This window comes from Zootoca vivipara, chromosome 15, assembly GCF_965207765.1.
Source record: "Zootoca vivipara chromosome 15, rZooViv2.hap1.1, whole genome shotgun sequence".
In the NCBI taxonomy this organism is placed as follows: domain Eukaryota; kingdom Metazoa; phylum Chordata; class Lepidosauria; order Squamata; family Lacertidae; genus Zootoca; species Zootoca vivipara.
The window spans coordinates 42,026,393-42,052,039 of NC_142598.1; the positions used below are offsets into that span (position 1 = coordinate 42,026,393).

Below are 25,647 nucleotides of genomic sequence, written 5' to 3' on the forward strand. Positions count from 1 at the left end.
TTACTGACTGGGAATAAGATCTTGGGTTTGTAGTGCATAGCTCAGTGATGGCGAACCTATGACACGTGTGTCAGACATGACACGCAGAGCCCTCACTGCTGGCATGCGCCCCATCAGCCCATTCGCGCTGTTGTTGTCCCCCCCCCATTTGTTCTCCCACTCCTCCTACAGCTTGTCTCTGCTACAGCTTGTCTCCGCTGTTAAAACCCGGATCCTTTTTGTTGTTGTTGTTCCTGGTAGCCAGAGATTGGTTTTTAACCCTTTCTGTGCTGTTTTTTCTGGCGCTTTGGCAGACTATGATTGGGTGTAACAGCGTTCGTTTTTTAACCTGTTCTGTGCAGGGTTTTTTGGCGCTTTGGCAGACTATGTCGGTGCTGCGTGTTAGTTCCAGCGAAGGTATTATTCGTCATTTATTTCTGTTCTCTCTCCCCCCCCCCCAAAGCACAGCAGCTTTGGGGCACCCCCCCCAAAAAACCTCCAAGACTTTGGTCAGCAGCTCCCCCCAAAAGCTAAACAACTCTGGGCACTTTGTGATAAATAAGGGGTTTTTGATTTGGTTTGGTTAAATAATTAGTTTTTGGTTTATTAAATACAGTTATACATTACAATTATACATTTTTGTCATTTAAACTATAAATATCGCGAAATTATGGTTTTTTTCTTGAAGTGACACACCACCTGAGTTATGCTCGGTTTTTTTGGTGAATTTTGACACTCCAAGCTCAAAAGTTTGCCCATCACTGGCATAGCTCCATGAAAATATCAACCCGAAGTGTGCCAGCTGTGAAAAAGGCGAATTCCATACGAGGGATCATTACGAAAGGAACTGAAAATAATACTGTTATATAAATATATGGCAATGCTGCACTTGGAGCACTGCGTGCATTGCTGGTCCCCTCGCCTCAAAAAGGATATTGTAGAGCTCAAAATGGTTCAGAAAAGGGCAACAAAAATTATCAGAGGATTGGAGCAATTCCCCTAAGAGGAAAGGTTAGAACATTGGGGGGCTTTTGAGTTTAGATGTGTATTTGGGAGTGGAGATGATAAGAGGTATATCAAGCAATGCATGGTGTGAAGAAAGGAGAGGTAAGCTTTTCTCCCCCTCTCATGACACTAGAATTTGGGGACATCCAATGAAGCTGAATGTTGGAAAAAGAAAGAACTCCTTCATCTAAGACACAGTTAAAGTATGGAACACACTCCCCATTCAGGACACCTGCCCACCCCGTCCCCCAGAAACAGCCCTTCGGTCTTGTCAGGATTCAACCTCAATCCGCTAACCTCCATTCCTCCTCCAAGCGTCTCCAGACACTCACACAGGACCTTCACTGCTGGTTCCCATTTAAAGAAGAAGTAGGGATCCTGGTGAACACCCAGCCCAACCCCCCTGGTGATCTCTCCCGGTGGCTTCATATAGACATTGAACAGCATGGGGGAGAGGACAGAGCCCAGAGCCCAGAGGCACTCTATAACACTCACCGCCCAACACCATTTTCTGGACATGACCCAGGAGGAAGAAGCAGAACCATTGCCTAACAGGGCTCCCAACTCCCCTCCCTAGATGGTCCAGAAGGATACCATGGTCTATGGTGTCACAGAAGCGTTCATAGCTCAGTATTTAACAGTTGGGTGGCTCACAGGGGCACTCACGACTAAAAACTGAGACCAAAATAAAAGTAATGAGGAGTTTACAGGAATTCTTCACCTCACTCCCAGCCAAGGATGGCACAGGGACAATATGAATACAGGCATATTTCTCTAATTTGTACATTTTCAGCAAGAAAAATAAAAGTTATGACATGAATGACTGAGTTTAATTAAGTAAATGACTGACTGTAGTAACAAAAAAGTTACATTTTGAATAGTAATTTAACTGTTTGATAGTTCTGAAGGCTTCTTTAGTACATTAAAACACTAAAACATAAATCTTTCTTGCTATTTCTTATTAAAACACAAAATTTAACTCTAATAGCAACATGCACTTTCTGTTGTTTTGATGAACTGATCTTCTTTAAAGCAATATGATTCAGACAAACATCAGTGGATGGGGATGGATGGAAAGTTCTTCTTCTTCTTGGTAGCTTCCTTAAAGATAAAGGTAAAGGGAGCCCTGACCATTAGGTCCAGTCGTGACCGACTCTGGGGTTGTGGCGCTCATCTCGCATTATTGGCTGAGGGAGCCGGCGTAGCTTCCAGGTCATGTGGCCAGCATGACAAAGCCGCTTCTGGCGAACCAGAGCAGCACACGGAAATGCTGTTTACCTTCCCGCTTGGAGCGGTACCTACCGGTATTTATCTACTTCCACTTTGAGGTGCTTTCAAACTGCTAGGTTGGCAGAAGCTGGGACCGAGCAACGGGAGCTCACCCCGTCGCAGGGATTTGAACTGCCGACCTTCTGATCGGCAAGCCCTAGGCTCTGTGGTTTAACCCACAGCACCACCTGTGTCCCTTTAAGGTAGCTACCTTAGCCTGGCAAAAAGCCTTTGCTAAGGATTGGGGGACCTACTGAAAAGGGTGGGTTTTGTATAGGATGCTACAGAGGAGGGGGATTGCTAAAAATCAGGTGGAGGCAATTTTCATGAGTGGAAGGTGCCCAATTTCCAGCAAGTCCTCCTTCTGCTTAGCCCCTATGTTGCAGCCCACCTCATTTGGCAGGGTCACCATCCTTGGCCTCCAGAAGAGGCTGAAGAAGGGCCCAGGAGTGTTGGGGGGGGAGGAGGAGCAGAAAGGTACCATAATCTTTCAGTGCGTGTTTCTCTGGATCTAACATGGCAACCTTTATTTTTGTGTGCATCACAATGATTGTTAAAACATTCTGTGTGCTAGTAATACTGTAGAAGGCAGAATGTGGCATGCTCAACATTTTCCATATACAGTACCTGCTTGATCCACCAACGGATACTGAGATGCCGTGCTTCAAAGTAATTGTAGTACTGTATAGTACTTTTACAGTGCTCTTTTCAAGTGATTTGCTTATCACACAACAAAGGCAGTCAGATTAATCTCTTCTGAACAGCTAGCTAGCCCTCTGGTGCCTCATAAGAACCCTCCCCCTATGGAAATGAACTGTATATGACGGAAGAAGAGATGGGTCCAACTTCCGTCTAGCCACCCTTGCCTAATGTGACTGTCAGGTGTGTCACCAACAACAGATGCTTGTTTGACAAAGGACCTTTTTATTCTGGCTAATTAAGCAGTTGGACACACCCGCCTGTTAACGGGTCTGCTTTGTACAACCAGCACTAGCTGAATCATGTGAATCTACAGATAAATAGGGCACATTTTGAAAGAAGCCTAATTAACCTCTAAGAGAGGAAAATAATATTGCAGTAACCCAGCTGCTGATTGTGACAAGATTAGCATTTCTTCAATTTAAGAAAGAGTGTTTAGAACACAGCTTTTAATACAAAATTTATCTTCCCCCAATGTTCCTTGCAAAAGTTGCTCAGGGTTATTTAATACGCTCTAGATGCACAGTAGGGATCCTTCTGTCTTCTGTGCTGTGCATACCAGAATGAATGGTTTAACAATCTGATCCATCAATTACCTAGCAAATCACACAGTGCAAATATGCCATCTTAATAGTAACTATTTTTAGCAAGCACTTTCATCAGCAACTAATTTGCTATTCTAAACACTACAGTTTGCAAAATCTTGTTACACTGCATCTACTTTAATGTCTACACTAAATGATGTCACACGTTCTTAATTCAGTACAATTCAGTACAAAAACATACATGCCTGTAATTTACTTTCAAGACACCAGGCCATCTCCAAGTCCTCAAAAGACTCCATCAACAGTGTCTCCAAAAAATTTTACGTATCACTTGGGAAGACAGGCGAACTAATGCCAGTGTACTGGAAGAAGCAAAGATCGCCTGTGTGGAAGCAATGATTCTTCAGCCTCAACTTTGTTGGACCGGTCATGTTGTGCGGATGCCTGATGATCATCTTCCAAACCAACTACTCTATTCTGAACTTAAAAATGGAAAGCATAATGCTGGTGGGTCAACAAAAGAGGTTGCTATGGTCCATTGGTCCATGGGGTCACGAAGAGTTGGACATGACTAAACGACTAAACAACAACGAGGGAGCAGCTGCCCCTCCCTGCTACACCCATGGGTTGTTCCCTTGTATAGTGGGGGGGGGGGAAATAAAGTTAAATACATCCACACACTTAGAAAACTGCATTCAAATTATGTTTTTAAATTGCAAAGATTTCCTTTAAGTACTTGTGCTCAAGTTATTTTTAGAGTTAAAAAGGAGAATAGTAATTGTGTAGACTTTATCCTTCTACAAAAAGAGATAGTAGTAATTAATACTGGCAATTAGTAATTGGCTGTGTACTGGTAACATGAGAAGCTGCCTGAATAACTCCTTTCAACAGAAAAGATATTTTATACTCACTTGTCCTGCATAAGGTTATTTGAAATCTAGTTCTTTTAAAAATTGTTTTAAATGAAATGCTAACAGAGATCAAAATAAAGAACAATTAAACTACAGTGTGTGCTAAAACACAAATTAGGTAATTCAGTATACAACAGAAACAGCAGAAAGCACATTATTTAAATTATGACAAATCTATCCCACTTTCCTTCTGTCATGTAAACCAAGGCAGCATACATGGCAGCCCCAAACTGTCTCCCTGGATCCAGGCACTGATCAGACAACAACAGCCCTGCTTCACTTCAGCAAGGCGGCGACTTCATGTCCCTTCCAACCAAGCCCATTAGAGAACGGTTTTATAATATTTTGAATTCCCCATCCTAGGAAAAGGGATCAAAATATTTCTTTTTGCAGAATTGCTGTACAGACACAGATTTAGAATATTCTTTAACCTGCAAGCTTAATTTTTAAAAATTCTGATTATATTATGAGAGAGAGAGAGGAGCGTCTTCATGTTTTAAAGGAAGGAGTAGCGCAGCACTGATGAAAGGGGTACTAAAGCAGGAACAGGAAACCTGTAGCCCTCCAGGTGTAGCCCCTCCTACTCACTGACTTCAGATACTCTTATTCAACTTAAATGGTGGGGTTGGGGTTGGGATGGAGAGTATGCTTTTCTGTATTGTTGTTGTTGTTGAGTCGTTTAGTTGTGTCCGACTCTTCATGACCCCCTGGACCAGAGCACGCCAGGCCCTGCTGTCTTCCACTGCCTCCCTCATGTTGGTAGCCTCAAGAACACCATCCCGCTGTCTCGTCCTCTGTCGTCCCCTTCTCCTAGTGCCCTCAATCTTTCCCCCAACATCAGGGTCTTTTCTAGGGAGTCTTCTCTTCTCATGAGGTGGCCAAAGTCTTGGAGCCTCAGCTTCACGATCTGTCCTTCCAGGGAGCACTCAGGGCTGATTTCCTTCGGAATGGATAGGTCTGATCTTCTTGCAGTCCATGGGACTCTCAAGATTCTACTCATGTAAAAACATGCTGATTCCTGGACCGTCCGCAGGCCGGATTTAGAAGGCAATTGGGCCGCATCCGGCCCATGGGCCTTAGGTTGCCTATCCCTGCCCAAGAGGCTCAGTGGTTTAGATCTCAGCTCCACCAACTCCCTAAGCTGCCCTATTACCATAGAAATAACACAAGCAAGACCTGCAATTGTGTTAAAATGTGCAGTGCTCCTTTCTGGTATTTCAGCCAGCCAGACACAGCTTTTCCAGGATACTCCATTCTACCTTCCCTCTCACCCACTTTCATGTTTCCCCTTTATTCCATGGTCACTTAGCATGTTTAGTCTTCATTGTTTCTCAGGTCCTCCCCTGAAGTTTTTTAGGGGGAGGTACTTGGTGATACTCTGGGTAAAAAAGAATTGGCATTTAAGTATGACTTCAGGGCTGGCCATGCCACTGAAACAGCCTTGGTCACCCTGGTTCATGGCACTTGTCAGGAGAGAAACAGGAGGAGTCTGTTCTTGCTTGCTATCCTCGACTTCTCAGTGGTTTTTGACCACAACTATTGCCTACAACATCCTTCTGGAGAGGCTCAGGATGTTGACAAATGGGGGCACAGTACTTCAGTAACTCCACTCCTAATGTTTGGAACCATGAGAGCTGTCCTGTGTTGTGTCCCATGCTGTTTAACAGCTATTTGAAGCCACTGGGAGCTGTCCTAGGAGACAGGGTGGATAAAAATCAATGATTTTTTTAAAAAAATCAAAAAAATCGGATTTTTTTGATTTAAATCGGATTTTTTTGATTTAAATCGGATTTTTTTGATTTAAATCGATTTTTTTGATTTAAATTGGATTTTTTAAAATAAAATGCTTTTTGGGGAAAATATATTACCATCCAAAGGTTATTCCATCATGAAATAAAGATTAGTTTTTTAATTATGTAGAATAAGGTTGTATATGTTTAATTTTTTGGGTAAATAAATTCCATTAATCCATTCACAATGTCATGCTCTTCCAGAGGTTTTTGTAAGATTATTGGGCAGTATCTCTGCCTACAGGATATTATCACAGATGCTTGGTTTACTTTTGCAGTTCTCAAAACTGAATTTGACTCAACAGAGATCACATGCCTCTTCTTCACAGCAAAAATGTTATAACATGAACAGAGTTGAGAAAAAGACCTTAATCCTATTGTTCTACAAACCTATAAATACAGAAACAACCCCTTCAGTGCTAAGTTTCAAGAAGTTCAGTGAATAGAATAGAAACAATATTTTTCTGATTGTTTGGAGTGGACAGTATTTACGTTTTTCATGTGTAAGCTGGGCTGAGAGTCTAAGTTTCTTAAAATATATATATATTGTTTTTGTTTAGCCAAATTAGTTAACAAACATGGATGTTTGTTTAAGCAAATAACATATGCTGTAATGTTATTGTTTCAGTTGAATAAATCTATTTAAATTGTTATTATTAAGGTAATGATTATTTTTCTCCTTCCTAAGTACAACAGTAAAGTTGTCCAAATATGAATAACCCATTAAACTGGGGATAAAAAAACTAATATGAAAAGTTGTTATTCTAAAAATCTTCATCTACTTGCATATTAAAGTTATACCAGCAAGAATTAGTCTTTATGTAGAAAACTATGATTTAAATCAAGCCTTACTGACTAGTGATTTAAATCGTGATTTAAATCGTGATTTAAATCAGATTGATTTAAATCAAATCCACCCTGCTAGGAGATAAGAAGTGAGATGTCAACAACATGCAGATTACACCCTGCTCTATCTCTCTGTTCTATTTGAATCAGAAGAGGTGGTTGGAGTATTAAGACTGGTGCTTGGAGGTGGTGATGCGCTGGATGTGGACCAGTAAATTGAAGCTGAATCCGGAAAAGGTAGAGGGGCTACGTATTCTCAAACAACAGGAGGTGGGAAGAGAGCCTGTTCTAGACAGGATGGCCCTCTCCTGGAAGGAGCAGGTCCATAGCTCCAGGATACTCCAACGTTGTCACTAGTTGTTCAGGTGGCCTTGGTGGCAACGAGTGCCTGTTCCCAATTATGGCTGGTTTGGCACCTATAGCCCCTTTAGGACAGAGATGAGCCCATACATTGCCACATTCATTCAACACAGATGTGTGTCTGGAACCTTCATTATGTAGCTTCCATCAAATGCCAATGCCAGCTGCTGCCAGCTGCACAGGGGGAAACATGCAGGCACAATAGGTGGTTATATGTGTTTGTCTTTACTGTTAAAAGCAGCTCCTGGACTGGGAGATTTGCATCAAGGCACCAGTGTTGAGGGACAAGGCGATACCAGCTCCAGCCTATCCTTTCCCCTCTGCTGCAAGTCCAAGCTAAATTCCTCCCATCACTTGCAGCTGTACAAGACAAATGCATTCCCCCTCTCCAATGCCATTTCGAGCTTGTCCCTAAAAGGGGACAAAGTTCTTATGAAATACAGCTTGAGTGAATACAGTGACGTTTTCCCTCTTCTCTGGTCATGTGGATGAAGCAACTGCATCATTGCTCTATCGTGTTATTAGATTCCAGCTTTCACCAAACAAATCACCTTGTACTGTGTCACTACTCAGCTAAGCTTTGTAGTGGTTTCCAAAGCAGAGAAATTAGTTTACTAGGTTACTGCCTACAAAATATTCCTGTTATCTCACTCATTTTTAAGTTGCCACAAAACTTTTTGTCCCTTCTTGCACAAACTGTTATGCTGATTGCATACTTTCAGGCTCGCTTATATGCAGGGATGCAACCACATCCACTGTTGTCTGGGAGGAGAGAAGGCAGGGAAGCAGCGATTGAAGTGTTGCAGCCACTCAAGGGGATGTGTTATGCTACATCTGACAAGTGTATTTACATGGCTTCTGTACCTGGAGTTTTTTGACAGGAAAAATGACATTAGTTCTCACCCCTAAGAAAAGTTCAAGTGACAACTATTATTCAAATATTACCAGGACCTGGTAGTTTTAAGTTTTATATATCCAGGCCATTTTTAAATACTCCAATATTGCTGCCTCTCGTGAAAAAAAAGAGCTTGGCTGTCAATCATGCCTGCTTTTGCAGCACAAAAATGCTTGTCACTTTCACTGCCTGTACTGTAAGCAATTGGCACTAAATCAGTTTAAGGAACTGCAGAAGTTAAACACATTTTACATTATTGTGATGACTGAAAATGCAATGAATGTCTTATCTGTTTTTCTACAAAACGGAGAAAAGCCAATTACCTTCAGCAGTCAACTAAGATGACCTATATGTCAATATTATGTTTGGACGTTCTAATATTTTGCCATGATTGATTGCTTTCTGCTGAAAAATAGAAAGTTATTGTGTAAAGCTAAGCATAAGCTTTGTTTCACTGTTACACATTTATGTGAAACATGCCTCATATTTTCGGATGCTAAAAGAAGATTACATCCTTTAATTAGAAGTTTTCTAAAGCAAACAAATACAGAGACCTCTTTCCTGAAGACTGGACAGGGAGACCATAACAATTAAGAACATAGGAATGGAAGAAGAGCCAGCTGGATCAGACCAACAGCCCATCTAGTCCAGCATCCTGTTCTCACCATGGCCAAGCAGAAGCCGGTGGGAAACCTGCACACAGGATGCAAGCGCACTCTTCCCTTCTGTGGTTTCCAGCAAGTGGCATTCAGAAGTTCTGCTGCCCACTGTGGAGGCAGAGCAGAGCCATCTTGGCTGGCAGCCACGGACAGCCCTCTCCTCTGTGGATCTGTCCAATCCTCTCTTAAAAACGTCTGGCTTAGTGGCTTCGTTGAATGTCCACTATTCTCCAGCTCAGGGTGCAAAACAGGAGCCCAACTCAGTCCCTTTGGTTCCTCTGCACCACGACACCAATATATTACACCTCTTTGCCAGACTCGTGGGCAGAAGAGCACAGGGCTACCACAAAGGCTACAGCCTTTCTTGCCTTTCTCAATATATACTGCCTCTGTACAATGAAGTTCCCTTTACTGATGATGACTGTTTCCACTGCTCTAGTATAACGCCCCCCCCCATAGCAACCTTTAAGCTTCCAAACCTTCACATATCTGAAGATTTCAGAATTTCTGATATATACTTGCTATGTCTTTGTGGCACATGGAAAATTGACATGGCATGAAATTATGTCCTTCACGACTCTATTTGTTCCGATCCTATATCAAGATAAAATGAACATTGGTACTTATATATAGAGATAAGTTCCTTATCTGTAGGGAGAATTGGGATCCATGCTATGGGGTTGTCTCCGCCCATCTCACCAGTGGCTATGGGGATATTTGAGGGGAGAGACAAGCAAGTAACTGCACAGCCATAAAATAACAACTAAGGGACAGGAGAGGAACACCGTGGTTTGAATGGAACCTGCCCCTCTGCTCACTGCATGAAAGGAAAAGTTCCTACTGGCCCCTGTAACTAGCACAGGTGAAGGGGAGAAGGGAGAATAACCCTGATATGGGTTGAAGAGGAAGAAAAGCTGGGAAGGAAAGATCGGAGGCCCCTGGACCTTGGGGCAAAGTCTCAAGCCACTCCGGACAACCCTCTGAGATGCAGCATCTGATAGCCTCCCCTGTGCACACAGCCGCACCTGGGAGGGCCAGATCCTAATTCTCCCCACAGAGCAGAAACTTATCACGGTAGGTACCAACATTCGCTTCTCCTGTGGGGAAGAACTGGGATCCATGACATGGGATGTATCTCTGCAGTGTCCAGGTCAGGTGGCAGCCCCTGTGGGCCCGACCTCCTCATTGAGCACTCTTTTCCCAAAGGACGCCTCTGCTGGGAACGTGGGGAGGAAATGAAGTGAGGGGGAGGGAATTATGGAACTGAGGCAAGGGGCTTGTCTCTCCCCAGAAGTATCCTCAAAGTTGTTTTAAAGAGTTCATGCCAGTGGCGAGATGGGCGGAGACAACCCCATATCATGGATCCCAATTCTCAGCTACAGGAGAATTTGATGATTTGGTTAAGACAGTCTTTCAATCATTTAAGAGTGGCAGTATTTGTGGTGCTGGAGGAGACTCTTGAGAGTCCCATGGACTGCAAGAAGATCAAACCTATCCATTCTTAAGGAAATCAGCCCTGAGTGCTCCCTGGAAGGACAGATCGTGAAGCTGAGGCTCCAATACTTTGGCCACCTCATGAGAAGAGAAGAATCCTTGGAAAAGACCCTGATGTTGGGAAAGATTGGGGGCACTAGGAGAAGGGGACGTCAGAGGACAAGATGGTTGGACAGTGTTCTCGAAGCTACGAACATGAGTTTGACCAAACTGCGGGAGGCAGTGCAAGACAGGAGTGCCTGGCGTGCTATGGTCCAGGGGGTCACGAAGAGTCGGACACGACTAAACGACTAAACAACAACATTTGTGGTAGCCATCAAGACACTGAGCAGGTGCATAGAAGCCTATACTGTAAACAGTGCATTTGCAAGAGGTTGCTTTCTCCTTCTTGTGGCTGTGGGGACTCATCTTAGTTACAATAAATTGTTTGATTGGTTTAAAAAGAACACCACTAGCCCCATTTCCGCTAGATGAAACCATGGAGTCACTGGCTGAGAGCTAAATAACTATGAAACTAGTTTGAGATATTCAAGGGGGAATGGAATTCTCCTTTCCCAAGCACCAGTTTGAGTCATACCCACTAACTGGCTATGTTTAAACTACTTTCCCACTAAGCAGCCTTTCAAAAGCAGTTTGTGGTGTGGTAGCATTTTGTTTTTGAAGGAGCACTGTGTACGCTAAATCCCATGGTGTTCCTAAAATAGCTCTTTGGATCCCAGCCATTCTGTTTATCGATGATAATTTCCCCAGTCCTCAGCAGTGTTGGTAACAACTCCAAGTTGGCAAACCCATTAAGTTTCACCAAAACCACTCCTACTATAAAAGCTTCAAATGAAAATATTAACTAGTCTGGTCATGGAACTGTTTCTTGAAGAATTCAATAGGTCTAATGTGTAGTATGAACCTTGAGGTATTCTTAAAGAAAAGTGTCTAAAAATAAGAATGCTCCAACATTTCATCATCTTATCACCCTCAATTAATACAGAACGGCCATTGTGAGCTGGGGGAATCAGATACATTTTGTTTAATTGGTTAATTTAACAGAACTCTCAAAACCACTCTGCTGGCCATCTTCCATTTCTAGTGCAATTAAATTCATTTTTGCAGTAGATTTTCAGTGGAAAACAGAGACAAGATTTAATCAGATTTTCTTAAAACTTATCTTCCACTAAATTATAAGATTAGACTGCAATTCTATCATAATTTTTTATACATTGGTCCTATCTAGAGAGGATATATAATTTTAATGCTATATTTAGAACTGTTATACATATTCAATCAGAAACAGTTATTTAACCCTTCTAATTGTTAACAGCTTCAGTGAAATGCTAATAAAAGGACTTTCCAGCAGTATTACAATACAGTTTTGCAACCACATAACATAGGCAACATAAAGTCATATTAAACAATCACACTGATGCAGATAGCTTGGTAACAAAATGTGATCTTCTATTTAAGATGGAAAAATAAAACTGATTACCGGTAGAACAAAACTCTACCTAATAGCAGCCCTGAAGATTCTATTAGAGAGGTAAAATTATACATTTGCCCACCAGGTGGCAGAAGAGAGACAGCAAGGAAAAAAATAGCAAAACCATGAAAGTTTAAGATAGCCTCATTTACACATCATGCAAGTCAAATATGGGAAGATAATTAAATGTTTATCATTCTGTTTGAAACATAAATACATATATTTCTTAAAAGATTGTGTTTTCCTTAAAGAGGGCACTGCTTACTAAAACCTCTTAAGGACAAACACGTGCTCTTTAAATGGTTAAAATAAAAAAAACTTTATTACCAGAATATCAGAGTAGAAATAAGAAAAAGAATGGAATGCATCACTGCTGGGCAGAATATCAGGATCTACTGGAAGATCTCTGCTAGATCTGCCATGTTTCAGCTAGGGTTTCCGATTCCCAAGAACCGTAAGCAAAATTGTCAGCAACAACCAATTCTGCCCTACCTGACCTTGAGCTAATTGCCTACAACACCTGTAAAATACAAGCACAGTGGAATTCCACCTCCCAAAGAGATCTGATGTCGTACATCATATCAGTGATGTAGATCAGGGTAAACAGATGTCGAGCATGGCATGGAAAAATGCTTATGTTTGGAATGGAAAACTGTTATGTGACAGTTTGAAACCTTGTGTTGTTATAATGCTGCAAGCCTGTGTAGCAGTAGTTCTTGGTGACAGGTTCTGACGGGGGTGGGGGGAGAGAGTATCGCTTTAAGATTTTATCAGGCAGTGCCTGAGCCAGGTAAATTCAGTCTGCTTGGTCTCGGTGACAGCAGACTCTGATTGGCCAGAGACACCAGGTGTGAAGCTAACTGTCCCTTGGGAGTTAACTGTCAGCCAGAGAGACAGCTGGGATGGGAACAGCTGAGATGCTGGGTCAATGAAGAAGACCAGAGAACAGCTGAAGGGAAAACTGGGACCCAGTCTGGAAGATCAGGGAAGGCGGCTGGTGGCAGAGTTAGTCGGAGAGGCTGAAATGCATAAAGATCCCACCAGAGGAAGGTGACACAGTGGCATCTGGTCCAGGCAGCTGGTGTGCAACCAGAGGAGTTCTGGGGTACAGCAGGGCAGATTGTCCCCAGGAGCTCAACTCGGCCATGGAGGTTTAGGGAATCTGGTCTGAGCTAAAAGAGGCAAGGATCAGCAACAGTCTCTCTGGAGTTTCCAGAAACAGCCATCAAGCATATCTAAGACCCAGCTAGAAGTATCAGTATTCCCTTATGAATCCAGTTAGTATCCCTTTAATAAACCAGCCATTTTAGTTTAACTGTCATCCTTTCTCTTGTGCTGGTGTCCATTTCATGCCTGGATGGAGGTTTCAAAGGTATTCTGACTCAGAATTTCTGAGTGAACTGGTGGCATCAGAAAATTGAAGTTCTTAAAGATACCTAAACTTGGGTTTGTACAAGTAAGACTGAGGGACCCAGGAACTGCTGGCACATACCTAGTAAGAATTCTCCTGAGACCTGGGTTCGGAGGGTTTTTTGAATTGGCAAAGCTAAAATCACATACAGGTGATATACTGCTTGATTAGGGTCTGCATCTTTGGGCTGGACTTCACAACCACCCCTTTTTTCAGGTAACCAGTGATGCTTAGCTGCCTTGCTTCCTGCTCCACAAAGGTACCGTGAACTTTCCCCCCTGTTTTCTAGTGTAATCCTTTTATAGGGAAAGAGCAGAAGGTGCCGTGTGTTTCCTGTTACACCTCCACTCCAACGCATCACGCGGAGTGCAACAGCTTGCCATCATTACAAAACAGGCACTCTGCTTCCCAGGATCACTGGTGGCTTTTATGAAACCTGGGACACCCCCTGAAAGTTGCCCAAGCAGAAATGTTCGACTGCCAAGGCATCACCACATTTAGGGGTATCTGTTTTACTCACTTGAGTTACTGAACTACAGCACCCTCTCTCCCTTTATAGAACAAAATAAGAAAATTCCTTCAGTAGCACCTTAAAGACCAACTAAGTTTATATTTTGGTATGAGCTTTCGTGTGCATGCACACTTCTTCAGATACATGCACACGAAAGCTCATACCAAAATATAAACTTAGTTGGTCTTTAAGGTGCTACTGAAGGAATTTTCTTATTTTGCTTCGACTCAGACCAACACGGCTACCTACCTGTGTTTATAGAACAATAAGCCTTCTCTCATCTTCAAAGTCCCCTCTATTGAGAAGCAATAAAAACTGGGTGGGCCCTGGGAAAATTCAATGGAGATGGCAGAGTGAGTGGATGAAACAGTGAGATGGGGGTCAGAATATGGGATTAAGAAGAAGTGGTTCAGGGTCAGGCTCCGGGAGTGCCGTGGGGAAAAAAAGCTGGCCTTATGAACCATAATAGGGTGGAGGAGTGTTAGGCAAAAGAAGAAGAAAAGTAGGATCTAGGGATATATAGTAACATAGGAAGTTAAGGATTGGATGTGGGCTAAGCTAGGGTTGCCATATGTCCTCTGATCCCATTTGATCTGCATTGGTAACCAGCTCAAATCAAGGCGCTGTTTCTTAATTTTAAAGCCCTAAGCAGCTTGCAACCTGGGAAGTTTAAAAACCACCTTCTCCCCCATGTGCCCTCTGATATACAAAGAATACCTGGCTCTTTAAAGAGGCCTTTAGGGAAAGCTAAACTGTTCTGTTTGCTGAATCTATTCAAATGTTTTATCATGCTATTTGATGTTGTATGGTTACAGGTAGGTAGCCGTGTTGGTCTGGATCGAAGTAAAATAAAAAAATTCCTTCAGTAGCACCTTAAAGACCAACTAAGTTTTTATTTTGGTATGAGCTTTCGTGTGCATGCACACTTCTTCAGATACCCATATAACCCATATGTTGTATGGGTTATTTGTATTCTATTGCCTTGAGCTACTTTGAATTCTCTTTGTGGAAGAAAAACAAAACAGATATTTCTAAAATAAGAGGAAATCAAAGATATGCATTTCAATCAACAGCACATATATTCACTTTCAAATGTAAGAAGTGAAACAAAAGAGCTGTAACTGTAACAGGAGAACCCACTTTACAAGAATGCCAGAAGAAGAGGGGGTAGATTTTCCTTCAATGAAAGACAGCATCCTGTAGCAGCAGGACACTCCTCTCATTGATACCAGAGGTCCTGCTCAGATGGCTTCTCAGGGTTCTACCATGCTTACAGACTGTAAAGTATGTTGCACCTAGGCTCAGTTCTGCCTCATCCTGCTCTCATTCACCTAAACTTGACAGTTTGGCTTGGAAGACGAGCTGGGACATGACAAAATGCATATTGCAGTAATGTCCTGGAAAGCTATCTCAGACTCCTTTCCTAATTAAAGGTAAAAGGTAAAAAGCTAAAGGAACCCAGGACGGTTAAGTCCAGTCAAAGGTGACTATGGGGTTCTGGCGCTCATCTCGCTTTCAGGCTGAGGGAGCGGGCATTTGTCCAGACAGCTTTCCGGGTCATGTGGCCAGCAGGACTAAACCGCTTCTAGCGCAATGGGACACTGTGACAGAAACCAGAGTGCACGGAAATGCTGTTTACCTTCCCGCCGCAGCGGTACCTATTTATCTACTTGCACTGGCATGCTTTCGAACTGCCAGGCTGGCAGGAGCTGGGACAGAGCAATGGTAGTTCAACCCGTCACGGGGATTCGAACCGCCAACCTTCTGATCGGCAAGCCAGAGGCTACAATAGTACGAACTGATACACAAACTCTACATTAGCCCACATGGAACACAGTGAGGCAATCTGCCCTAAGATAGCTTGGCTTTTCTGGAAGTGTTGTGAGGAGCATCATGTAATGCCACCTTCAAATAGATTTTAAAACGGAGAGAAAAGACAACACGAGCCGTTAACTTCATAGCATGACTAAAAAGGAATGGGATGAATCCGAAATTCTGCATGAACCGCTTTGTCTGCCACAGAACTATGGGCTGAGTGATGTTTGTGCTGCAGGATCTTTATGCTCTGCTCCAATTCATTATTTCCAATCAAGGTGTAAGTTGCACAGAAAACCTAATGGCATTTCAAGCATTAAAGCACATTTAAACATTTCATATCACCTTAGCTATGGTTCTTGCTTAGTCATAATAAAATTATGACTTGTATTATTTTGTTAGAAAATTAGAGTAAGCTCAACTTGTAAATAAAAATAAACTAATTAGGTATTATTTTCTCAGACACTTTGGGGGGGGGGGTGTTTCCTAGCCATATGCCTATAAAACACAGGTATCTAAAACAAGAGAAAATATTATCAGATATATTTTAGTCCAATGGTAAATTATTATTTTATTAATAACTTTTTCAAACCTGGGCATGAGAAGACTAAGAACTTATGTCATAAACTGAAGGTTTATGATATATTATGACTCATCTGTTACCATGCTAATAGCTAAACAAGGAAGTGTACTACATATTCACCAAAGCAGCCTCATGTACTTAATCTATGTATACCAGGCAAATGACTACAGTGGTACCTTGGTTTATGAACTTAATCCGTTGCAGAAGTCCGTTCTTAAACCGAAACCATTCTTAAACTGAGGCACGCTTTCCATAATGAGGCCTCCCGCCTCTGGTGCCCTTCCACCATTCGGCTTCCATTCTTAGAGCAAGGTAAAGTTCGCAAAGCAGGACACTACTTCCTGTTTTGCAGAGTTCGTAAACTGAATAGTTCGTAAACAGGGCTGTTCTTAAACTGAGGTACCACTGTATTCCCACTCTCTACTGCAGTTTGGAGTTTTTGGAAGATATGGCCCCTTTTATCCAGAAAGGCTTTCTAAACTGAGAATTCTGCCACTTGTGTCTAAAAGCAACACCAAGTATTGAAATTTTGAGGTCATATTGCTACAGTCAATTACCATGAACCTGAGTTGATACTATAGTCTTATAGTCTATGGGATGTTGCTTTTCTCCAGTTGGATACTCTGCTGAAGTAACAAGGAGGAAAATTAGCAGAAGTTTTCAAGTAGCCCATCAGAAAAAGTTTGGGAACTACTGACCTAATCCCCTTTTAATATTAATGTTGGAGGCCATCACGCAATCTTGTGGTAGCAAACCTGTCAGTTTAAGGAGAGGGTGCCAGCAAGGGAAAGATAAGCAAGCCTGAGTTCGGTTCCAGTGAGACACAGAAGTAGTCAGCTTCTGATAAGAAAAAGTCCAAGCCAAGTAGGTAGCACCTTGGACAGCTCCCTTTGTAGCTCAGGCTGGAAAGCCACACAGGCAGGTTCAAATGTTGCTGAAGGAAGAAACAGCACTTTAAGCTGACCTACCAGGACATGCATAACTGTTGGCTACGTTATCTCTGCCTTGAAGAAGATGCCAACTTCGGGCATACGAGCCATAACTGAGGAAAGGTGCCAGGAAAGCCACCCGAGCTTCTAAAGACAGGGCCTAACACCTGCAAAGTCTGAACCCAAATATTGTGTAGAAGTGCAATGCTATTCAGAGAAGGCAAAACATCAGTTCCCAGGTCAGATAAGCTACACTCCAGCAGTTCTTCTGGTCTGTTTGGATTTAACTTCAATTTAATGCCCCTTATCCAGTCCACTAACTAATCCAGGCACCATTAGAATCTCTACAGCCTCAGCAACCCTTAAAAGGTAGGCCACCGTTACAACTATCCCAGATACTGAATGGGGCTCAAGGGTTGTGCAATGCCACCCAAGGAAGAGATGAGTTTTCAACAGAGAAATTTACTTCATGCTATTTCCCACTGTTTCCTGAGCTCTATAGGAATGTGATAGGCAAAAAAGTGGGAAGTGTAGAGGTGCAAAAGGTAATGAGTAGGAAGTGGGAAAGAAAGCAATATATGTTGGGAGAGGATGCAGGGAGCTATGGGCACTTATTACAGTTCGTATCAACTTAGAAGAATAATGCAGACAATTGCAGAAATGCTGACTATGTAGATCACTAAAAGATTAATACACTTGTACTAGTACTCCAGATACATTTAGTAACGCTAATACAGTGGTACCTCAGGTTAAGAACTTAATTCGTTCCGGAGGTCCATTCTTAACCTGAAACTGTTCTTAACCTGACTTTAGCTAATGGGGCCTCCCGCTGCTACCACTGCACAATTTCTGTTCTCATCCTGAAGAATCTGTAACCCGAGGTACCACTGTATGACATTTGTTGAATGAGACTAGACCAAATCAAAAACCACAACAAGTGGAAGCAACAAAGAATTTTATACATACACTTATAACAGAAGGGTCTTAGAAAGAAAAACAATGTAATTCTTATGGATTGGTACTTGTGGACAATGCAAAGAAATAAAGCAGTACAGTGGACGCTCGGGTTGCGAACGTGAGGCATGTTCGCAACCCGCAGCGTTTGGAACCTGTATCTACGCATCCATGCAAGTCACAATTTGGCGCTTCTGCGCATGTGCGCCGAAACCCGGAAGAAACCTGAAAAGACGCAACCTGAAGCGGCTGTAACCTGAGGTATGACTGTAATGAGAGGGAGAAGTAGTGCGCATGGAAAGGGATAAGGGCAAGTGTCAGGACACCAAAGGAGTATCAGAAAATAGTTGAACAGTATTTCCAGTTTCACTCCAAGTTCACAAGAAAGTTGTTAAGCCCATCTATACACATTTTCATCATAATCCTTAAATATGCAGCAGACTCATATTTTCAGTTTATTATGTGCTGACATCAAACTTTTAAAAAGTTATCACAAAAACAAAACCGCTTCTCACAAGAGCAAGTATTCAAGGACAGAGTTCAATGCATTCATTCCATCAGTGCGAGAACTTCTGGCTGCAGAACCAAATTGCCCTTCGCTCTCCTCTCCGTGTCCACCCCCTAAAATTGTTCTGGGTTTCCCCCCAACCCTTTGAAGCAGATTTGGTGTGAGCACAGCAGGCAAGAAGAGGTTCCACTGCACCAACATAATCTTGGCACAAATGAACAGGTGCATTGGATACCACCTCAAAGTTTTTATAAGATAAACTCCCCTTTGTATTTGGGAGAGCAGTAATTTCCCATCCCAACTGTTCTCACCTTTGTACAGTATCATTGAAACAAAGAACTCAGGTAAAAAGAAGACATAGTAGAGCCTCATCTCATTGAATGCCTATGATCTCAACCAACTGGTAAATATAAATACAATTGTGCAAAGTTTCAAGTCTCTTTCCTGATCTCATTCTATGCCACATGCCAAGAAAGTTAAGGAAGGAACTTAATAGTGAAAGACAAACGGCCTCCTGAAAAAATATTTTAGACAGTTTGAATTATTTAATACTCATCTGAAGTTATCTGTGTGGATTAGTTTATTATTAAATTAAGCTGTTATGTTTATACTGCTAGGACAACGGTCAACTAATCATAATAAATTGTGTCATTTTAATAAGGAAGTCCTTTTAATGAAATGTAATTGGGTCAAAGTAACACTTGCTCTATAATGTAATCGCCAGCCTTTAAACTACCATTTTACATTTTTTCCTAAAATAATAATACTGTAATGAGCAAATGGTATAAGAATGTGCATATACAGCCTATGGCTGTCAAAAGCGACAATTCAATCCTCAGCATAACTAGCCATGTCAGGAAATGTAACCATGGACAGGTATACCCAAGTTTCTATCATTTTTGCCATTCTCAGCCTCCCACCTCCTCAGCAGCCCACCCACGTCCCTGCACTTTTCACACTGCAGACTTGACAGGAGAACAGCATGACAGACTTATGACACTGAACTAAATTTGTCTAGCCGCCACTGGCAACTTATTCATAGCCACTGTCTCTAGATGAATGCGCAATTAATAGCTTCAAACTCTCTCCTCATTATGTGATTCTAGGGTTTTCAATTATTCTCTTTTCTTGCACTTCTTATTTTTTTAAAAAAACTTTAGCAGAGAATGCATTTCCAAACTCAAAAAAATTGAACAGCTGCTGCAGAAATGATTGAAACTAAAACAAAAGCTAATAAAATACTGATTGTTCATAGATTGAAACAGCAACATTTCTGATCTCACCGTACCTGGCCTAGAGAAGCTTCTCCTTAAACCTGTTAATAGTTGGCTGGTGTTCTACTGCTTAATGGTGTACATTCACTCCATAACTTTGTTTACCATGGTTATTTTTCTTTGGTCTATTTAACAACATGGTTTGAATTAATTTCTGAAGTAAGCAGGGAATTAGAATTCAGGCAGATATTGCACATTGCCCACCCTTGATAATCCATCTAACCTTTGTTTGTTTTTCTGCTACCTTTCCTGCTGCTGCACTTTAAAACAAAAATGCCCAACATTTTTTTTAAAGGACTCTCTTCGCATATGGGTACCAGAACTATTAAGTACTTTTTACCACAAAACTGGGGGTTTTATTTGGAAATGACAAAAGATCTCGGAATGGAGACAAGTTTACTGCAAAAAGAAAACCATGACAACTATTTGTACTCTTGCTTCATTATTACATCTGGCATGGTCACTCTTGGAAGTTCAATCTATTATCGTTGCTAGGCATCAGTTGCTGTGCAACCTAAAAGGGTATGTTGTGCGTTCAGGCTAAGAAGCATTAATAAACCTGTAGGCCTCCGTCTACCGTTGTAAACAGTATGTCCAAAGACCTGAAACTGCTTCTTGCCTAGTCAGTACTCCTTCAAAAGCAAGAGTAATGGAATCTAACAAAATTAAAACAACTGAAACAGGAAAACTACTCTGAAGTATTCAAGACCAATGAGCTCTAAATAAGCTATTCTAATAAAGTTTTTTTTAAAAGATAAAATAAAATAAAAGTGGGGGGGGGGAAATAGTGATCCATTGTACAGGCCTGATGTGAGATTTATATAGTTACATAATACATGACACATATTTTGTAACCTTAAAAAAGCACTACATGAAAGAAAGAAAGAAAGACATATATAAATTCAAATTAACCATGTTCTTCATTAATTATTATTATTATTATTATTATTAATTTATTTATTTATACCCCGCCCATCTGGCTGGGTTTCCCCAGCCACTCTGGGTGGCTTCCAACAGAAATATTAGAGTACACTAATTTCTTAAAGATTAAAAGCTTCCCTAAACAGGGCTGCCTTCAGATGTCCTCTAAAAGTCTGGTAGTTGTTTTTCGTTTTGACATCTGGTGGGAGGGCGTTCCACAGGGCGGGTGCCACTACCGAGAAGGCCCTCTGCCTGGTTCCCTGTAACCTCACTTCTCGCAGCGAGGGAACCTCCAGAAGGCCCTCAACGCTGGACCTCAGTGTCCGGGCAGAGCGATGGAGGTGGAGACGCTCCTTCAGGTTTGAAGTTTCACTTCAAACTTTCCTTGTGTTAGCCTATGTGCCAGTCTCAGACCTTGGTGTTTTATCAGTTCAAATTCAGAGCCCCTGACATAAGGAGAATTAAACTATCTAAAATGTTTTACACTATAAAGAAAATATCGGTATATAATATGCAAATACATATGTATCTTGGGAATCAAAACAAGCACATAATGAAGTCCATATGTTTAAAACCTACCATTGACCAATTTTCAGTATTATTTAGGGTTAAGGCAACACACACACATTATCATTATTATTCATCTTTTTTATTTCAGCTGTGAATTTTGAATGGAAGACTATGTGATTGTGTAGAAACTGATATAGTAACATCAGTTTATAACTGTAAGGTTTCCCAAGTTACTAAATTTGTACATGGGGTGACATAGGCGAGAAAAAGACTCATATTTCAGATTTGAGGGCACTAGGAGAAGGGGACGTCAGAGGACAAGATGGTTGGACAGTGTTCTCGAAGCTACGAACATGAGTTTGACCAAACTGTGGGAGGCAGTGCAAGACAGGAGTGCCTGGCGTGCTATGGTCCATGGGGTCACGAAGGGTCGGACACGACTAAACGACAAAACAACAACAACAAAATGTCAAGCTAGAAGAAATTTCAGCTCATCACAGGATCCTCCAGCACGTATGGATAGTCATAAAATTGTAGAGTTGGAAGGGACCACGAGGGTCATCTAGTCGAACCACTTGCAATGCAGGAATCTCAAAAACATAATATATGACAGATGTCTATTCAACCTCTGCTTCAAAACCTCCATGGAAGGCTCTATTCCAGCACCTCTAATGGGAGTCCTTTCCACTGTCAAACAGCTCTTATTGTCAGAAAGTTCTTCCCGATGTTTAATCAGAATCTCCTTTCTTGTAACTTGAATCCAATGATTCAGCTCCTCGCATCTGGAGCAGGAGAAAACAAGCTTGCTCCATCCTCCATGTAAGAGTCCATTAGATAGTTGGAGCTGGCTATCCTATCTCCTCTCAGTCTCCTCTTTTCCAGGCTAAACATGCCCAATTCTCTCAACCGTTCCTCATAAGGCTTGGTTTCAGACCCCTTGATATATTGGTCACCCTCCTCTGCACAAATTCCAGCTTATCAATATCCTTCTTCAATTGTGGTGTCCAGGACTGGACACAGTGCTCCAGATGTGGTCCGACCAAGCCATAATCCACCCTTCCCTTTATCAGAACACTAGACTTCTGTTAATGCAGCCTAGAATAGGATGAGCCTTTTTTGCTGCTGCATCACATGCTGACTCATGTTCCGCTTGTGGTCTACTAAGACCCCTCAATCCTTGACACAGGCACTATGAACAGGTCAGGTGCCTGCATCTTCTTGTGTACATCTGGTCATTCCTGCTTAAGTGCAGAACCTTACATTTGTCCCTACTGAAATTCATGCAGTTAGTTTGGGCCCAGCTTGGGCCCAGCTTTCCAATCTGTTAGGGTCATTTTGAATCCTGATTCTGTCTTCAGCAGCATTGGTTACCCCTCCCAGTTTGGTGTCATCAGCAAGTTTGATGAACATCCTCACAGTACCTTCATCTGAGTCATTTACAACAATGTTAAAAACAATGGGCCTAGGACAGAACCCTGTGGGCATCCCACTTGATACTTTTTTCCAGGATGATAAGGAACCATTAGTGACACCCTTTGGGTTTGGTCAGTCAACCAGCAAACCCACCTAACAGTTACCTTGTCCTGTCCATTTTTTATTAGCTACTCCACAAGAATATAATGGGGAATTTTGTCAAAAATGTTCCTGAAATCAAGATACACAACATCCATAACATTCCCCTGATCCACCAAGCTTATAACTCTATTGTCTGGCATGATTTGTTTTAGGAATGCCATGCTGGGTCTTAGGGATCACAGCATCCCTTTCTAAGTGCTCACAGACTATTTAATTATCTGTTATAGGACCTTTCCTGGTACTGACGTGAAGCTAGGCAATAGTTACCTAGGTCTTCTTTTTACTCCTTGTTGAATATGGGGACAACATTTGTCTGCCTCCAGTCTGCAGGTACTTCACTTGTTATCCATGAATTTTCAAAGATTATAGATGGAGGCTCTAAGATCACCCCTGCAAGCTCCTCTAGTGCCTTTGAGTGCAGCTCCGGTCCTGGAGATTTGAATTCATTTAAGTAACTAGGTGTTCCCTGACCACATCTTTTCCTATCTTGGGCTGCAGCTCTCTCCTTGCCTCGTTTATTCTGCTTTCCTTCTGGCTGAAGACAGAGGCCAAGTGGGTGATGAGCAGTTCTGCCATCTCTCCGTCATGCAATAGCACGTATCCATCTTCTCCACGCAAGGGACCTATAACTTGCGTGTTCTTCCTCTTGCTTCACACATAGCCAAAGAAACATTTTGTATTATTTTTAACCTCTTGCATGGCCCACCTGACCTTCTGGGACATACTGAGAAATGGCAACAGAAATGCTCAAAGCTGCTGATACCTCCCAGTCAAGTGCCACCGGAGGGAACAACCTTGTAGCTCATGTGAGGGGCAGAATCAACTTCATACCTGATTAACATCCTTTGGCAAGCTTCCCAGCCCAGTGTAAAGTGAAAGGCTCACCCATCCTTTCATCTCTCTCTCTCTCTCTCTCTCTCTCTCTCTCTCTCTCTCTCTCTCTCTGGAAGGATGGGATTGTTCACTCACCACATGCTGAGCTCACTTTCTCAGTGTTGACCAAAGTGAGTAAAATAAATTGCCACTTCTCTAAAGATAGTGCCTCACCATACAATGGGAAGCACCCGGAAGAAACAATAATCTTGTTTGCCTCCTAGCTGTGTCTCAGCCAACTTTAGGTGAAGAGAGGACCCAAAGAGAAATAAGCATCTAGATAACTGTAGCTTCATTATGATTTTTTAATTCTATTTGTGTGTCAAAGAAAGCCAATGATTATTCACATCCTTCACAGAATTGTAAAGAATAATTCCAAATCAATCCAATTTCCTTTCTCTGTAAGAACATATGATTTGACAGATATCAGAAAATGCAGTTGATTTATGTCTTGATTTCAACAGGCATCTGACAGTGTTCCACATGATAGTTGCCTAAGTATGCTAGAGAAAAGTAATTAAAAAGTGCTATCATAAGATGGGCACACAGCTGGCTGAAAAGCTGCAGTGCCCAAGAGGAGTAATTAATGGATCAGTGTCAAGCTGGGAGGAAGGAAAAAGTGATGCTTCAGTTCACAGGGAACTGTCCTAGGTCCAATGCTGTACAACATCTTCATTAATTACTCTGACAAAGATTTGGAGAACACTCATTAAATTTTCAGAAGACACAGAAATGGGAAGAATTGCAAACATTGGAAATATATGATTATAATTCAAAAACAGCTTTAACAATATTGGAGCACTGGGCTGTAAGCCACAAAACAAAATTTAACAACACATGTTAAATATTTCACCTTGGAAAGCAAATGCAAATATATAAATACAAAATGGGGAAATACTGACAATATTCTAGCACTTATCAAAATGATTTGGGAATAATAGTGGCCTAAATATGAATCAAAACTATGCTGCACAAAAGATGGAAGCTGATTTATGTTAAATTAGCAGCACTACACCAGATCACAAGCCTAGATCACTACTTATCACTGGTCAGATACAAAATATACAATACACCGTTAATCAAGCACAGGTCACATTGCAAAGATATGTTAATGGGAAGATTGGCTTTAATTTCCTAGTGATTCATATAATCTCCATTTACTAAGATATATTTATATTATGATTATAATCACTAATACCTAATCACCAACTAGTTATCTTTCCCCCCCTTAACAATCAAGCCTAATATGAAATGGCAAAGAAGCTGAATGTGTGTCCAAAAGCACGACTCCTTAAAAGCAGGATTAAAAACCAGCAAATATGAGATAAAGTCTTGAGAAGTTGCACTATCAAGTCTGAGAAACAAATAGAGATAACAACATATTTGCTTACCTTCTGTGGGATGCCTAACAGTGCCCCCAACTCCCAACCCCCTAGACAGTCCAGAAGGGCCATGAATCTCCTGACTTCAGGGAATGCTGGCACTACCAGAAGGGCCTCCCTAGTAGACCTTAAAGCCCAGGCAGAGTAAGATGCTCTTTCAGGTAAGTAGATCACAAGCTGGTTATCTATCTATATATATAAATGTAGGCATTGCGCGCACATAGGTCACAGCCTTTCTCTGTAACCGCTGAACCAAATTGCATCAAATTAGGACAAAGCGTACCTTGCCCATCAGTGAGGGATCTGGCATAAAGGTTTTTTTTAAAAAAAGCACAGCTTTCATACCTTAAATAGTGATTAAACGCAAAAAAGTGGCGCACAAATTAGACATCGCCAGCAAAAGCTCTGAAGACTCCAGCAGCATCCAATAGAAAGGCAGATTGCACGCTGTCACCAGCAAAAGCTCTGAAGGGTGGGG

The 25,647-nt window shown here is 41.8% G+C and overlaps 1 protein-coding gene across 4 annotated transcripts in view; it reads right to left on the reverse strand.

Moving 5' to 3' along the window:
- RFX3 (regulatory factor X3) overlaps positions 1–25,647 on the reverse strand; it is a 128,730-nt gene that overhangs the window by 64,415 nt on the left and 38,668 nt on the right. The window lies entirely within an intron of this gene.